Here is an 18,486-nt window from a genome sequence, read left to right on the forward strand (position 1 = left end):
AGTGAACCAAACTGAGAGACCATTTTGAATGCTCAGGAAACCTTTGCAGGTGTTTTGAGTTGATTAGCTGATTGGGATGTCACCATATTCTATTTTGTTGAGATTGTGAATTGGTGGATTTTTGTTAAAGGGGGGGTGAAATGCTCTTTTTCACTCAATATCCTGTTAATCTTGAGTACCTATAGAGTAGTACTGCATCCTTCATAACTCCAAAAAGTTTTTAGTTTTATTATATTCGTAAGAGAATGATAGTCTGTACCGATTTTTCCCGGAAAAACACGACAGGCTGGAGGCGTGACGTGTGGACGGAGCTAAAGAATCACAAGCGCGAGTAGGCTTTTGCGTTGAGAGCGTCTGGAAGCTGTGACACAGATCCAGAGGCTGAAATTTAACAAGAGCAGCATCAGCAAACGACGTCTCTATGTGGTATGTACTAAAACTGTATATATTTGCTTAGCGGTTTTGGAAAATGACTAAATTCCACTTTATGTCGTCTTTTTTTTTTTTTTTTTTTTAAGCTGTACATGTGGAAAGTGCAGTTTGATGACAACATCGCATGTTGTTTACTTGATGTGCTTACGCGCTGATAGCTAAGTTAACAACACAGAGATATTTGAAGCAGTTTTACTCACCGCATGCGGTTCCAACACACGATCATGACCCTTTTTCTTTGGGACTGCAATATCCTTAAGAAATAAACGATGTGCAAATCCGGCGTCAAACTGGGCCTTGTTTGTAAAACAAGCATCTTCGAAATGCAGGGAACAAACAAAAACACTTGCACAACTCCGTTGATGCTCTGTAAAAATAAACTCCATCCACTGGTCCCTTAATGCTGTTTTTTTTTTTTTTTGGTAATCTGTGCAGGGTTGTCTTGCCCTGGCAACCAAAAACACACTTCTGTGACATTTCGCGACGCTCTCACTCTGATCAGTGAGTCTGTGCTCATCCTCTCAGTGCTCTGCTATACGGGAGTGTGCGCTCTTCCGGCAGAAGTGTCCTTAGGACCCATATAAGGAAATTCCGCTCCATCTAACGTCACACAGAGCCATACTCGAAAAAAACTTTCCGAAACTTGTGACAAACCGGAAGGAGTATTTTTGTTCGAGAGCTTCAAACGTACAAATTAATTTTTGAAACTTTGTCCATGTTTAGCATGGGAATCCAACTCTTTAACAGTGTAAAAAACTCAGTATGCATGAAATAGCATTTCACCCCCCCTTTAAATGTGAGCCAAACTTAACAGAATTAAAAGACAAAAGACTTAAACTACTTCAGTCTGTGTGCACAGAATTTATTTAACCTGTTAGCCAGCACCAGAACGCCCTCGTCCTCATTTGATGAAATTAGATGTAAAATATAAATATAAAAATGTAATTTAATAATTTTTTTTTTGCAAAAATAAAAGACAGAATATGTTTGCAGTTACATATTAACAAGGTCATAGTCAGGTATACTTAATAAAAATAAGAGTAACAGAAAAAAATCTAGCTGATATTGTTGTGTTACTTTTAACCCACCTGTGTGTTACTTTTGTCACAACCGATGGGGTCGAAAATAACAAAGAAAAACATATAGGCTATATATAGGCCTATATAAATATAACGAATAAATAGCCCTACACCAGAAATATATTTTTACTAAAACATAAATTTAGAATGTAAAAAAAAACTGTTCATTTTTGTGCTTCGCGAAATGAACCCAGACAGCAGAAAGCACATCCTATTTTTCTTTAGGCTTATTTTACAAGAGAACAAATATTTGTTTTTATTGTCGAGCTAGGTGGGCGTGGCTTCAGCAACTAGCTCCCGCTTTTTTGCCCATTTTTGATTGTCCGGGAGAGTCACGCGGTGACGTGCTGCCATGATGGCTACGGCCCGCTCTACACACTTTAGGCTTCAAAAACCATAGACAGTAAAAGAAATGGACACAGCGACCCCATTGGAACTCAATTGAGACAAGTGAAGCCCATTTTTCACAATTTTTAGCACTTGTCTGACACCTGTCTGACAGATGTAAATCTCCTAGTAGCTGTGCGTGCAAACTGCCATCGTTAATGTTGCAGAGACGGCGAGCTTGACTGGGCAGTTCTTTGGCGTGAGTGAGCAGGAGTAAGTATTCTGACTAATTATTTTGTATAGTATTTTAAAATGTATAGCCAGTACGCCATATTAAGTTAATTGCCTGTGAGCTTCTCCTCCTGTCTGTACGGTAATTTCTCTACTGTGCGACAGAGAGTCGAGTGGTTATGACGCAATCGTTAGCCTATTTTTACAAAAACTGTTTCTACAGGGCCATAATGTAACATAGAAGGTAATGGAGCCCTTTATACATTGTCGTGTATCTTTAGAAATAAATAATGGACAAATGGAGTCTTTAAAAACCTCAGATGTAAAGTTATTCGCTGTCAAAGTGACGCCAAAATGAATGGGAGGTCAATGGGATGCTAACGCAAGTGAAGTTCTGCAAGTGAAGTTCTGGTGGCACCCGGCCGACTTCAACTTCCGGTCAACTTCCTTGCCGCCTGTCAAAAACACACTTCAGGAGTCTACGGGTGAAGTCTCGGACACTACATCCATGTTTTTATACAGTCTATAGTTATCACCATACAGCCGTGATGTTAGGTCTTTGCAAAACACTTAGTTTTATTTGGATATTGGAACATGAGTGAAGTACATCATAAATAATAATTTGGCATTTAGATAGCTACATCCCGAATAAGGAAACATTTGAAACCAAATATTGGTTTCAATTTCGTTTTAGCCTAAATTACTTAGTTTTGGGGTTGTCGTTAGTATTACTATGCTTCTTATATATTTTTAAGTCTTTTTCTTTTCAAATACTGTTAATTGAAAGGATTTGTTGTGGAGTGAGGGGAACTAAATATCCTAGCTATTATTAGCCTTATATTTAAACATTTTGTGTCTACATTAGGTCTATTTCTGAATTAAATAATACTCTTTTATATATATATATATATATATATATATATATATATATAAACGTAACGTATTTTAACCAATCAGCAAACCTTTTTTAAACTGTTTAATTGATTATTAATAAAATTAATAAAAATTAGCTGAGTTTTACAGTTTGCTGCATTTTTGCACACTCAGAAACCGGTGACTGTGAACTAATCAGCAGAGCTTGTACAAGCTTTTGTAATCGTTGAATCTTTCTCATACATTTCCAAGTGGAGCTTTTCAAAGTTGAGAATAGTCAAAGGAGAGCTGCGGTCCTCAATGGGGCAGGAAAGGCTATGCGGGACATTCTAAAATGCTGATTGAAAAAAAAAATCTAACCCACTAAACAAAGTATACTATCTATAAAAAAATCAAATGAGCCCTGAATATGATCTTAACTTATACTAATAAAGTATAAGCTACAAAAATCAGATGAGCCCTGAATATGAATGCAACTTGTTTAATAACCCATTACGTGTTATTGAACGCGTTGCATACATATTCTGAGCTCATCTGATTTCTTTGTAGATAGTATACTTTATTAGCATGATGTTTAGTGAGTTTGGTCTGTTAATATAATTGTATTAGTACATTAAACCACGTAAGGGCTTCTCACGTTAGGCATTTTAGAATGTGCCAAGCATGCTGGCGCTTATGATACCGAGCATGAGCTGTTACGCAGCCTTGACTTCACTGACACAATCGAAAAATTCTCTCTTATTATATTCACTCACAATGAAGTGCCTGATGAAGACCTGAGGGTAGAAACATTGCTTGAATAAATTATTCTGGAGCAATAATTTTCAGTGTGCAGACTTCACACGTCTTTATTTGTCTATATCATTCAGTTGTCTTGCACCTGCGTCCTCTCTAGATGTTTGGGATGTGCACACCATTTTTGTACTTTTGAATCTCGAGTTGTTCAAATAATATGTCATTATCATTATTCATGTTCAATAAAGGCTGGGTGTTTGCATCACTTATTGGTCCGTCTGAGTGCGCATGACATTGAGTGTCGAACGCACATGCACCAATGGGAAAAATAGGCCTTTTTGTCTTGTCTGGGAAAGTGGTTTAGTTGTGATGACAAAACCGGACTAATAAATACTTCTCCATAGCTTCCCTCAAGATTTTCCTATATTTTACTCATTAATTGAATAAAATAATGTAAAAAAAAAAAAAATGAGGAATGCTTGACATTTTGTTCTACAATGCAAATTACACACACCCGTGCAGAAAACACAACATTTTAAAACAGTTGTTTATTTTTCCATAAATGTTAACACATATATACATGTATGGGGTGTGAGTGTGTGCAGTTTACAGTGTACAACAAATTTCAAAGTATAGTTATGTTTATCACAGACCAGAATATGAGATGCTCCCCTCAAAAAAGCTTTCTATTCATCAAAATTAATTATCATTTTTACAGCATCAATAGCAATAATAAACAATGATTTTGTCATGATATTACAGCTGGACTCACTAAATATGAGTTTCTGTGTTTTTCATTTCCAGGCTATTTACATTATGTAGTGTGTGTGTAAATACACAAAGTACATGATCAGCATTAAACAGCCTGTATAAATCATTTTACAGTCTATAGTATTGTGATCGACTGATGAAACTGGATTGATTTCAATAATAATAATAATAATAATAATAATAATAATCATAATAAATAATTCCTTAAAATTATATAGTGCTTTTCTGGGCACTTAAAGGTGCCATCTGTCTTTTCTGGCAAAAAAAAATCAAGTCATACTCCACATTCCATACCAGATGGGGGCAGTATGCCTCAATAAAGTGAATTGGTCTACTCTAGAGTAACAAACGAGAAACGGCATAGTGTATATGCTCCGCCCCTACCTTCACAACAACACTACAGCCATAGCCGAAGCCTAAAAGAGGACGTTTTGCATCCAGAGGAACGTTGGGTGATGTCAAGTGATATTGAAACATGACATCTTCAAGCTACTCCCCTTCACCTTTACCTGTCAATATGTTCCTATTCGTTTTGTTCATATTACATTTTGAGTTGTATATACACATTATTTGAATGAAATTAATTTGACAGACAGCATTCTGTCAACATCATTGGTAAACATCAGACTAGTTAATTATCAAACGCAGCTACAGTTAGCCATCGCTAACATTAGCACATTTATCGAACAGCCTTCGATACATTTCTATGTTATAACTTCCTGAAAACAAATACACAAACATATAAAACAAACTTCTAGCGAAATACTAACAGCATCTAACTTACAAATCCAAAAGAAATGTTGCAAGTTCGGAGTGGAACCTCATTTCTTTCAGGTCCATCAGTTGTCTCCAGTGATTGAAAGCAGTGCCGATGTTTACTCTGGTTCGGCTCCTTTTCTTATCGGATTTGATTTGTGTTTCCGAGCGCGGTTGTTTCCCTGTAGCGGGTGACACTCTCTTCCGTGAACTCAAATGAAGTGGGCTGTACTTTCCACACGACTGACATCAGGTTCAAGTACACGCCCACAAGCCGTGAGAGTTATTAGTGTATTGCAGGTTGGCTGGTGGTTATGTTGCCTGCATACTGCCTCCCATGGCCGAAACTGGTATTACGACACCTGTTGGGCCGGGGCTAGTAATGCTAATGCTAATTAAGGTTGATATCCCTGCAGCACTATAACTTGACATTTTTTTAATGACATCATCGCCCTTATTTCTTCTCATTCTTTTGATGCGTGTAGGTCATGTTATGGATATTTTTACCTCAATTTTTGCATATGGCACCTTTAAAGCGCTTTACATATAAGGGGGGATCTCCTCAACCACCAGCAGTGTGCAGAGAGAATGGTTTAAATATATGAGCAGGGTCATTCTGGACATTCACTCAGGGCTGCTCTGGGTTGTATCCAGTACAAATACACCTTGGGCTGTGGAAGTATAGCCTTGTCTTCCTGGAAATGCAGAGAACGTTCCCGGTTACTTAACTGTAACCTTGTTCCCTATAAAAGTGGAACGAGATGCTGCGCTGCTCAGCGCATTGGGAAACTTCTTAACCGTGACCAGCTTGTGAATAATGTGAGTAACAAGTCGACAGAATTGACCGGAGGTAATATAGTAGAGTTGTGACGTTCGCGAACGAACCGATTCTTTGAACGGCTCATAAACATGAACGATGGGGCCGAGTCGCGACTGGAGAGGAGCCGTTCTTTCTATCGTTCTTTTTCTCTATACGTGTTTCACACAGATTCATACAATGAGCTCCTCCAGGAGACAGAACAGTTATAGGGGGTGGGCGCACCCAGCGCAGGCCAACCCTTTATAGCGTGATATATTAGTTATTAGTTGTGCATGCATTACATTGCATTTTTTTGTTCATTTAAAACTTATTTTAAAATCATTAAAAAATGTTCTTTTGTGATACTCTACTTGTATAGAAATTTTTCACTAAAAGCTGTTTTCCACAGACATTCATTGCAGCCCACTTTGTTATGTTCATTGACTTGAAGGGGCTGATGTCCTATTTGCAAAGTTTACAGTAGTAATAGTATGTAGTATGTAGACATTTCATTTTATTTATTCTAATTATCTACTTAAAAACAATAGTTTTCTATCAAAATGTCTTGTGTGATAACAATGTTCTTGTGTGGAAGTGTTTGTAGTAAAAAGCTGTTTTGCACAGAAATTCATTGCAGCCGGCTTTGTTTTTTATGTTTATTTGTGAGTAGGTATTTGTATGAATAACATAAGTCAACGTAGTTTACACACACACACACACACACACACACACTTTGTACTAAAGGTAAATCAAAATAATGATGTCACTGTCTAAGCAGAGGGATTTGTGCAACCCTATGGATATAGTCCACACATGAGAAATGAGGTAATAATCAATATTTCAGAATAATTCAAACTCGGATTATTGGTGTGTGATATCTGAGCTTTAATTATTTGACTACAAATCTCACCTCCATAATACCTCCCAGTGATTATTTCCAGGATAAACTGAGATGCTCCCAAGCTGGCTTCTTAAAACTGACTAAATATTTAAAAAGAGCCAAAAGAGCCATTCTTTTGAACGGCTCTTTGAGGAACGGATTGCGAAGATCCGGATCCCCTCAAAGAGCCATAAATCCCATCACTATAATATAGCCTCGGTTGATGACGTCATCGGAGCGCGCCCGCAACACGAAGCTAAATCAGCGTACTTGTATTGAGAAACGCGCGCAGACCTACGTCCACAGTCTATTTGTCCCAATCTTCCCGGTACTTTACACCATGGTGGAAACGCAGAAGCAACAGTCTGGGGGGAAAAAAGTTACTGGTACAAATGTGCAGGTAATTTCGGTGGAAACGCGGCATTAGATGTATTGCCGCATCACAGGAACCTTTTTGCAGCAAATTTTGAAATATCGCTCATCTATATTCGCTGGCTCACCCTTTTCATTGGGTTGAATGCCAAAATGTTCCCAAACTGGCGACGTGACATTAGGTTTTGGGACGAGATCAAGTGCCTCCCATCATTTCAGCTAGCCTATTCAAAACAAACAAAGCACCATAAAGCTACAACAGCTCGTGAGAAAATTACAGTCGTAACCATATTGTATCATTAATTTATTTAACATTGAATGCACAGTGACAAATGGAAAAAAAAAAAACAGGCCACGGCATCATAAAAAAAAATACAAATAAAATAAAAAACTGAACACTGCGGTTGCCGCGGTTTCTGCGGTTGCTATCTTTCCTCTGCGGTTTGCTTGTCAATAGCGCGGTATTACAATATTGCGATTATTGCGACAGCCCTAGTTCTTTCTGTCCCTCCCTTTTCCCCATACACACAGGAGACAGCAGGGGCATGTTCAAGTTCAAAACGGTGTGCAACGTTTTGCTACGGTTTCCGTGTTGAACGTCATGTTTCCTGGAAACGGCGTGCACCGGTGTGCAATGGGGTTTGAGATGCGTTTTCTCTTGTTTGGTGGGTGTGTCAGAACTGAAGTCCAATCAGCAGCAACATGTTTATAAAGCATGCGGTATTAAAGTGAACTCACAAAATGGCTTCAAGGAAAATAATGTACAAATGTGTTTGTTGCAGCTCGGTATACGCAATAACTGAGGATATTAGAAGACATGTTTGTCGTAAGTTTTATTGTGAAAATATAGGATATCAACATGATGTAGTTGTTTATATTTTTAGCTTCATTGCAAGTGTATGACATTTGGAATAGAAATAAACAATGGTAATTAAGTGCTTTTCCTAAAAATGAGAAAGAAAATACAGGGTATTAAAACCGTATGAACTACAAATAAAGTCAGTATGTGAGGCTAAATAGATGGCTCTGAAAATTCTTCACAAAACAAAGAATGGCCTTCTCAGCTGCCATAGTTGCAACTCTTGCGTCATCAGAACAGTGCGTTCAACGCATCACCGTTTCTGTTTAAAAACGTTGTACACCATTTTGTCGGGGCTGAACGCAGCCCAGAATTTTTTCCCACCGACATCCTGCTTCCAATTGGCTCTGACACAGATGGCAATGTGTACTAGCCAATCAGAGGCAGAGAAGGGCAATCGGTTTTTTATTATGCAATAATAAATAAAGAATTTGTGAATTCATGATGATATTTATTTGTGTGTGCAAATTGTAATTATCAGATGTTTACTGTGTATATAGTGTACTCAGTGCATCAGTCTATTTGATATCCCATTAGTTTCTAATGTTAACCCTTATGAAAAATAACCATGGTTTTCTTATAGTAAAACTGTAGTAGCCCATGGTTTTTTGTCGTGTTGACTACCATTTGTATAACCACAGATTTACTACAAATACCATGGTTAAACTGGTTATTTGTAATAAAACCATGGTTAATTTTCGTTAAAGGGAAATAATGTTAAAAGGGAAAATAATGTTAAAAGGTGGTTTAACTCCCTCTTGTGGTCATTATCCTGAAGCTCAGGACAATAAATAAACTACTAATCTGTCCACATGGACGTAAATTGACAATCTGTGTGTACGTTTTACAATTAGTGGGGACTGATTTTAAACTGTGGGTACAGATTGCCAATTTACATCCAGTTTATTTTTCTCTTCACAGAACCTAGGGGGCTCCGTAGAAAAAGTCGCTTTTTTTTTAATTTATTGTTTTTCCACAGGCCTGGTTGCGTATTTGTCTCGCGAGATCTGGCAACACTGATTCTATTGACCTGTTACACATTATTCACACCTGGTCACGATTAAGAGTTTCCCAATGCACTGAGTAGCGCAGCATCGACTGTAGCTTTCGAAAGGGAACAGCTCTCTTCAGCATTCCTTAAGGCTTTCCTTGTCCTGTTTGCAATTTTTTTTTTTTTTTTTTTGACCTTTATTTAACCAGGAAAATCTCTCTGAGATTAAAATCTCTTTCACAGGAGAGTCCTGGCCAAGAATGGACAGCAGTTACAGTCACACTTACAGATTAAAACAACAAATGTACAATTTAAAACACTTAAAAACAATTACAAATCAATGAATCTTCTTCGAATGACCGAATAATAGATTTAAAATGTTCCATAGGCAACAAAGTTTTATATAAAGTTTATATATAAAATTTATATATAATCAGTTCACAGTTTTATGATATGCTATGAAATCATTATAACCAATGATAAATTTAATCTTTGTAAATAAGTAACGTTAGTGAAATTAAAATAGAGATGCTTCAGCTCCATCACTAATCCTGACAGTTTGAGACTTGTCAAAGTGCACACTGTAGCTACATATTGAGCTCATAACACCATTTAGTTTATGATATAAAATTCAATATTAAGATAATAATAAGAATTAATTTAAACTTTGAATTGTTATAAAGTTTCAGCTTTCACAGCAAACTAGCGACACGGATGGGTAATTAAGCTGTCAACATAATTGTATAAATGACAAAAAAAAAAAAAATCCAGAAACAACTGTTCAGTCTTACCTGTGAAAGATAATATCCCGAGATCTGTTTTTATTATCGTGCGACGGTTTGTATTTGCCAAAGCTGCCTACAAATCAGGTATGTTTTCTTCTGTCCTGATAGGAGGGTTTTGAGAGTTCAGTTGCCCGCACCAATATGGCGGCGACGTTATGGGTACGCGTGGGCATAGACATGCGCGTGGGTACGTCTGTCACCTCAACTCCACCCATTGCAGGTAATCATCGCGTGACTTCACTGACAAGGTTCGGTCAAAATCTCATGTCTGCAGTTTTGATTAGGAAATACTAAACAAATGTGATCGACGTCTATTAAGCAGGTAAGATGTGTTTGTTCAATGTGTTTAGAAACATTATTTTATATGTATACGAGAAAAAAATAAAGTTTAATGTTTTGGCTGAAGTCATCTGAAATGAGACGATTGAAACTTCTTTACCGAAACTAAGGCGCAGGTGAGGCAGAAAGCTGAAACAGAAGGATTGTGATTAAGATATAATTGACAGATTTGCTTATATATATTATATTATCATTAAAACTACATTAGCCTACATAAAAATATTTGTAGCGTTAATGATGGATAATAATAGAGATTGTGGGCTACTCTATAAATCTAATAAATAAATAAATCTATTGACCTCTGGATGTTATGGTGTTATGAGTCTGTGAGAAGAAAATAGAAAAAATTAACCCTAAATAAATAAATAAAGCGTACATTCTATAATTGAGACATACATAAAATGTATGTACATAAATAAATAAATTAAAATTATTATTACATTTACATCCCTTTTTATGTTGGGGTCTCTGGGTTGCCTCAAAGTCATTATCTCTGGTTGTGTAAAATATGTAAACTTATGCTATAAGCACATAATGCACCAAAGCATATTTCCCTCATGAAGCAATGAGCCAGTCGACAAGAAACCATCGTCCACAGAGAGAGAGAAATGGGGGACACTATAGTGAGAGGCGAGACCGAGAGCCCCGCAGCCAACGAGACAATCCTAGAGAGCGATCAGGCAGTGAGAGGTGAGATGACACTCTGCCTGTTCAAATAAACAACAACATACACATTAAACCGGAATTTGTTTTTCATCTTTTATAATTGTATCTGACCCAGGTCATCTGGCCAGCCGCCGTACTACCCCAGGGGTTCTTCTCAGAGACATGTGAGGAGCGCTCCTCGAGAGGAGCACAGGCAGTCAAAGTGCTCTTACATCTGTTCCAGGAGAGGTAGGCATTCACAGACGGATGTAACTATGGATGGGAGATGAATATTAGACTGAAAGGCAAACGCTGCCGTGTATGTTGGAATTAAGTATCTAAAAAACTACGTCAAAATGTCTGAAACCAGTTTCAGTTAATTCTCTGAATTTGGGTGTCAGATTTTTTTAACATGCACTCACACAGGTCTGGTTTCAGTCTAGCTCAAGTCACACCTTCTGACATGACACAGTGTATTTTACCCCCCTTCCTCCTTTCCGCTGGTCTAACCGGTTTGGCTTTTTTAAGCTTGTTGATACCAATCTTTCATTTTCAAACCCTGAGAGATATGTAACAATTTTTTTTTTCTCATACTCGCAATATACAGTGTATTACTGTTTATGTGTATTACTGTTTGTCATTTTTATTTTAATATATATAAAAAAAAGTTTTAACTTGCGTTATGGTAGCAGGTGACCTGTATTTGCATGCTTGTATAAACAAAAGTTCATAAAATGAGGCACATACATGTCAGTATGTTTTTCTTTCACACACTTAAAAACATGCTCCGTTGCACACAATAAAACTGAAATTTAAAGGCACTTACAGATATATTGATTGTCTTTGTAGGAGTAAGGGGTTTTCTATAATATTCTCGTCCATTTTGACTTAAAGTCCAACCATTTTTCAAAACAATATTTGAAGGCCTCCATATTTCCTCTTGTATCTCTTCTGTTTTCAAACGGAATCTGGGGTTTTTGTATATTAAGTTAATTAAACAAGATTAATTACATGATTCTGTAAGGTTTAAGATTCTGATTCTGTATGTATTTTATTTGAGAAAAAAATACTTGAGGTAAAAAAAAAAAAAAAAAAAAATATATATATATATATAAACTGCATTAAAAGGATTAAATCCTCTAGTAGTAATCCTCTTTTGATTCAAATATATACATAAAAAAATATATATTGTTATTTTTATTTATTGAAATTAATTTATTTAAGAGTAAAATATATAATTTTGGTTATTAATCCTAGTCAAACCAGGTATCGAGATCCTTCAATCCTAAATTGCGAAGACTTTTTGAATATTTTTAATGATACAATTGTTGGTTTACATTCTACATTACAGAAGTTGCAGGTGGTTCCATCATTTCAATGGAGAGAATTCCATCATATTACCCTTCCAGTTTTGGCAGATATTGTTGTACATCTTAATCTAAAGGTGATGTTATGTCACCTCGCCTTTTTAAGCAGATTTTTGCTAGTGTAGGGACCACGGTGTTGAACCTAATTTACAAATGCCTGAGCCAGGGCACCTGTCCAGCAGATTTTAAGCATGCTAGAGTAGGCATAAAATGGCAATAGAGGATCAGTTAGACCAATCTCAAATGTACCTTTTTTATTCACGGTAAGGGTCCTTAGAAAAAGTGCTCTTTAAGCAATTAAAAGCAGATATCACTATGAATCCAATTTGGTGAGCCCTTTCAGTCAGCCTTTAAGCCCTGCCATAGCACTGAGACACTGTTGGTCAAAGTGTTAATTGACATCTTTGTTTCACTAGATAATGGCGAAAATATTTTAGTGCAGCATTCGATATGGTGGACCATGAGATTTTAATTAACCACTTGGAACACTTGGGTTGGCCTAAAAGGTAATGAAAAAAAAATATATATATTTTTTCTGTTAGACTGTAATTTATCAAGATTACATCTTCCTTGGGGACTCCCACAAGGCTCAATTATTGCCCCAATTCTTTTTTCCCTTTATATGCTAACATTGGGGGCCATTTTTCAGAAATATGAAGTATCATTCCATTTAGAGATGTTCCGATACACTTTTTCTCTTCCCGATGCCGATTCCAATACCTGGGCTCAGGGTATCGGTCGATACCGAGTACTGATCCGATACTTGGGTGTGTATCTGTATATACAGCTTTATGTACTACTAGCCCTGTGTAAATTGCTAGAATTATTTTATGGTGTGCTTCAGACTGATCCCTTAATAAAACATGAACAAATACATGGTGAACTACTGTATTCATTACAGTATTTTTATTACCTGACATGAATTTGACAGTATTATTTATTTTCTGAAGCAAAAAATAACTTCAAATGCAGCCAAAAATCTAACACCGCAAACCAAAAAAGGTATTTTAGTTTTACAATATAACTGTTTAAAAAACTGCAACAAATAAGTCTAGGAATATAAAAAATGATATATTAATCAGATAATCTCTTTACAACAAAACAAGTGAAAAACAAGCAAGCGTCTAGGCATAATTATTATTATTATTAATAGAGACGTATTATTATTACTACATAGAGACATAGCTAAATCTACTGTAGGCTACAACAGTAGCTTAATATATTGTCAATTTACTTAAGTTAAACCGAACATTTATTTTAATGGGCTGCCATGAAGATCTTTGAGTGTCAGTGTTTATGATATGACAGTTTTCTCAAATGAAACGGTAAATTTTCATGAAGTGACTGTTTATGCGTTTGTGTCCTCATATAGTGACACACAGCGGAGACTACAAAACAGCGAGCTCCCGCGCATCTGCGCCCGTCACCCACAGAGATATAGAATAGGCAAAACTAGCGGTCATAACTAGGTCTTGTTTAAGAAAATGTTATCGGATCAGTATATGGGTTCATGTACTCGCCAATGCAGGTGCCAGAATTTGTTGTGGTATCGGAGATATTTCCGATACTAGTATCGAAATCAGAACAACTCTAATTCCATTGTTATGCTGTAGATACGCAGATTTATTTGCCAGTGAGAGAGTTAAATTCAAATTCACTCGATGCTCTATCAGCATGCATTACAAGGTGTTTTGCCCGCACGTTTTTTTGAAGCTTTGCCCGCGTATTTTTTGAAGCTTAAAGAGGGGGTGAAATGCTTGTTTTCACTCAATATCCTGTTAATCTTGAGTACCTATAGAGTAGTACTGCATCCTTCATAACTCCAAAAAGTCTTTAGTTTTATTATATTCATAAGAGAAAGATAGTCTGTACCGATTTTTCCCGGAAAAACACCAGCGTCTGTAGGCGTGACGTGTGGGCGGAGCTAAAGAATCACGAGCGCCAGTAGGCTTTTGCTTTGATAGCGTTTGGAAGCTGTGACATTAAGTGAGGACAAAACCAACCAAAACAAACCATTGCTAACAGTCAGATTCAGCGTATATTTATGATCCAGAATCAGATCCAGAGGCTGAAATTTAACAAGAGCAGCATCAACAACAGCGTCTCTATGTGGTATGTACTGAAACTGTATATATATTTGCTTAGCGGTTTTGGAAAATGACTAAGTTCCACTTTGTCGTCTTTATTTTATTTTTTTTAAGATGTACATGTGGAAAGTGCAGTTTGATGACAACATCGCATGTTGTTTACTTGATGTGCTTACGCACCGATAGCTAAGTTAACAACACAGAGATATTTGAAGCAGTTTTACTCATGCAGTTTGATGACAACATCGCATGTTGTTTACTTGATGTGCTTACACGCCGACAGCTAAGTTAACAACACAGAGATATTTAAAGCCGTTTTACTCACTGCATGCGGTTCCAACAGACGATCGTGACCCTTTTTCTTTGGGACTGCATTATCCTTAAGAAATAAACGATACGCAAATCCGTCGTCAAACTGGGCCTTGTTTGTAAAACAAGCATCTTCGAAATGCAGGGGAACAAACACAAACACTTACACAACTCCGTTGATGCTCTGTAAAAATAAACTCCATCCACTGGTCCCTTAATGCTGTTTCTCTTTAGGTAATCTGTGCAGGGTTGTCTTGCCCTGGCAACCAAAAACACACTCCTTTTGTGACATTTCGCGACGCTCTCGCTCTGATCAGTGAAGTCTGTTGTGCTCTCAGTGCTCTGCTATACGGGAGCGCGCACTCTTCCGGGAGAAGTGCTCTCAGGACCCATATAAGGAAATTCCGCTCCATCTAACGTCACACAGTGCCATACTCGGAAAAAAACTTTCCGAAACTTGTGACAAACCGGAAGGAGTATTTTTGGAACAGAAATACTCCTTCAAACGTACAACTTAATTTTTGAAACTTTATCCATGTTTAGCATGGGAATCCAACTCTTTAACAGTGTAAAAAACTCAGTATGCATGAAATAGCATTTCACCCCCCATTTAACGAAAACAAAACGAAAGTCATTGTGTTTGGCCCTAGAAAACATGATGTGCTTTAATGCAACTTCTTTGACTGGTTATGTTAAATTAGTGTAAAAAATCTGGGATTTGTTCTGGATAGTGACTTAAAGTTGGACAGAAAAAATAATACTGGGGTGAGAATTTTTTATTTTATTTATTTTATATACATCTGTTAGGTAAGACTAAACCATTTATTTTATATCATGATATTGGATAGAAACCCTACCCTTACAGAAAATTTAACGATGGGCATTCCTCACACGACTGAGCATCATATTTAGAAGATTTAGGCATTAAAAAGTTAAGAAACTTCCTGCTCCAACCAAGTTTGCAGTTTCTAAGTTGCATGTGTTTCTGTTTTTGTTTCAGGTATTGTGTTAATATGCGCCGTGCTAACCAATGCGTTGGTGCTCATCTGCGTGGTGGCTGCTCACATGTCACAGCTGGGTATGTCTGCGATGGGTATGGGTGGAACGAGCTTTGTTGATGCCATCATTCCTTTTGAGGGGGTGGAGCTACAGCAGGTGCGTGAGCTTGACATGCAGTACGGACAGCTGAGAGCACCGGGAGTCTATGGCGGTGTGGCCTTCAGCCTTACCTTTGGTGCACTTTCACTCCTATTCATAGTGTCCAGCAGCAAACCCCCCCACAGGCTTCCACGGAAGCTCCTGATTGGACAGTTTGCATTCCAGATCATTGGTGCAGTTGCTTACGTGGTTGCGGTAGGTTTGTATCTGCACTTCGTGATCTCGGTGAACTCAACTGATGTGTGCACTCGGCGTGAACGACTGTATGCTCGTAATGGATATACCTGGATGAACTGCAGTGTGAATGGGGGAGATGCATCTGTTGCACTGTTTGGAATTATAACCGCAATGCTGTATGCTGTTGGGACCTTTTTTACGGGAAAAAACAATCCAGGATGTCAATCGTTACTTTAAGGAGCGTGAGCGCTTTGAAGCCGAACGCAGAGAACAACCCAGAGGTCCTTTGAAAACACTTCTTGATCCTGACGATTATGTCTGATTTGTGCAGGAAAAATATGGACTCTGGAATGGATGTACATAAAAATGATTTTTTTATTCTTTTTTTTCTTTTTCTTTTTTTTTTACTTTAAAAAAACAACAACTGTTTTTAGAATTTTTGAAGTACAATTTTTAATGGTTTTCTGGTTTCAGTTCAGTATCAGTTCATTTAGAAAGCGCTGAATAATTCCTATATATAATAAATTAAAACTGTGGCATTTACCCTCATGAATAAACTTCTTAATATTCAATATATTTGTCAGTATTTTCGTCTTGTTTCCAATTCAAACATCTAAACATCCTTAATAGAAAATGAGTTTACTTGAGATGCAAATTCAGATATGCGTGTTCAAGATAAATATGAGACAGATAAGCCCACTGGCAGATATTTGCCATTTTTTATGTTCAAATGTTCTACATTCATTTCATTTACATCAAATTTCCAGAAAACAACGCATCTTACATAATTTTCAGATTTGTATTTAAGAATTTGTGTCATGTTCTTGATCCAGACTAGAGTTTGTTTAAATCCTAGGCAAAACAGAGAAACACATAGAGACATAATTAGCGTAACTGCTGTTCCAACCAAGTAAAATTAATTTCAATCTTAAAATATCTACTTTTGCATTCTGCAATATAAAGTAAGTCATACAGTTTTGGAATGACACGAGAAGTGAGTAAATGATGGCTTTTTTTCTTCTTTGACTGATTATCCAGCAGGGGGCAGCAGATACACATCCATTTTCGGCCCCTCAGTCTGACCTCACATGTACTATCATACATGACTTTAAATAGCCTTCCCGCTGAATGTGACTTTAGCATTCATTATACAAATGTTTTATGTAATCATTTTCGAGACATTATTAAAAATGATTTTGAAGATTCCTTATGGATACAGCGTTGTTTGGAATCAATTAGCAAGTGCATTAAATAGCACTACTGTACATACCTCACATCCCTAACACAAGTTTCCACTGTTTTGTGAAGCTTCAGCTGTCACACTCCTTCATAGCTGTGATTGACAGGCATAATCTCGCAACTCTAGAAACACCAGGCATCTCAAATGCACACGCTGGTAATATTTAACCATTATGACCCAGTTACAGTATATGGATAAAAAAAAAAAAGCTCACATAGTTTTGTGAATTATTTAGAAATCAATGGGTTACTGATAATTCTGTGTATTTTCATGTCACAATCAGTTCTATGTCATGTTCTACGCAAAGAAAAAATCTAGACATTACTACATCATATGTCTACATTGTGTGACTCAGGGCTTTTTCTTTTGTAATAGGGAGGTGTGTTCCCCTGGTACTGTTTCTTTACTCATGCTTACCACACAGCAAGTGCTGACAACGGGTGAACACACGCACATACAGCACTACGGCCAAGTACATGAGAGCTCAGACAGAGCCTTGTGCTGCATTTCTTTTCTTGTTCACAGGTTTTCAGAAGACTATAGAGAGGAGATTTCAGCAAGACAGAAGGGTGAGTTTTTTCAGCTGTTTCTATATTGTTCGCTGAAGACAGCACTCAGGTGAGCCATCAGTACGTAATTTGAGTTTTTGTATCTTTTCTAATGGATCAAGTTGAAGGTTAAAGACAGGTTAAGGATTAAACATACTGTAGATTAGTGACCAGATGTATGTACACTGACCACAAGGAGCACATGGTCTAGGTGTGCAATGCTGAAAGTGAAGGTTGGGTGAATCTGATCTGCTGTGTAATTTAAGTATAAGGTTATATCTGTTTTGCAATACATGGACAATAAAAGCTTTGCTTGAAGTGGAGAATGGGTAGGTTTGGAAGCTGGTATTTATACAGAGATGTAAATAGAAACGAGAAGCAAAGTCCTCTCTGTCTCTTAATGTGTTGTCAATAGGTGTGTCCACTTATTTCAAGTCCGCTCACAAAACAAACAGTCTGATTGGTCTAATATTGAGTCTTTCTTCAGTTCAATTGATCTGTTTTTACCTTATCACGTGCCAAGGGTCAGACAATGCCACTAAAGAGCCCCGTAGGACTGTCATGTGTTTGCGTATTGGAAGTCGTGTTGTCTTGCGCACTACATGTTCGTGGGTCAGAAAATAAGTAGGCTGAAAAAAGGAACTAATTTGATTGAACTTTGTAAAGAATTATATTTTGACTCTGGTTAGGCATACACGTATTGTAATTCACAAAGTAGTATTATTA

At 37.1% G+C, this 18,486-nt stretch overlaps 1 pseudogene; it reads left to right on the plus strand.

Moving 5' to 3' along the window:
* The first annotated feature begins 10,068 nt into the window (after window positions 1–10,068).
* Window positions 10,069–16,505, plus strand: LOC113121240 (MARVEL domain-containing protein 3-like; annotated as a pseudogene).
* The last annotated feature ends 1,981 nt before the right edge of the window (window positions 16,506–18,486 follow it).

The sequence above is a fragment of the Carassius auratus genome, chromosome 20 (assembly GCF_003368295.1).
Source record: "Carassius auratus strain Wakin chromosome 20, ASM336829v1, whole genome shotgun sequence".
Taxonomy (NCBI): domain Eukaryota; kingdom Metazoa; phylum Chordata; class Actinopteri; order Cypriniformes; family Cyprinidae; genus Carassius; species Carassius auratus.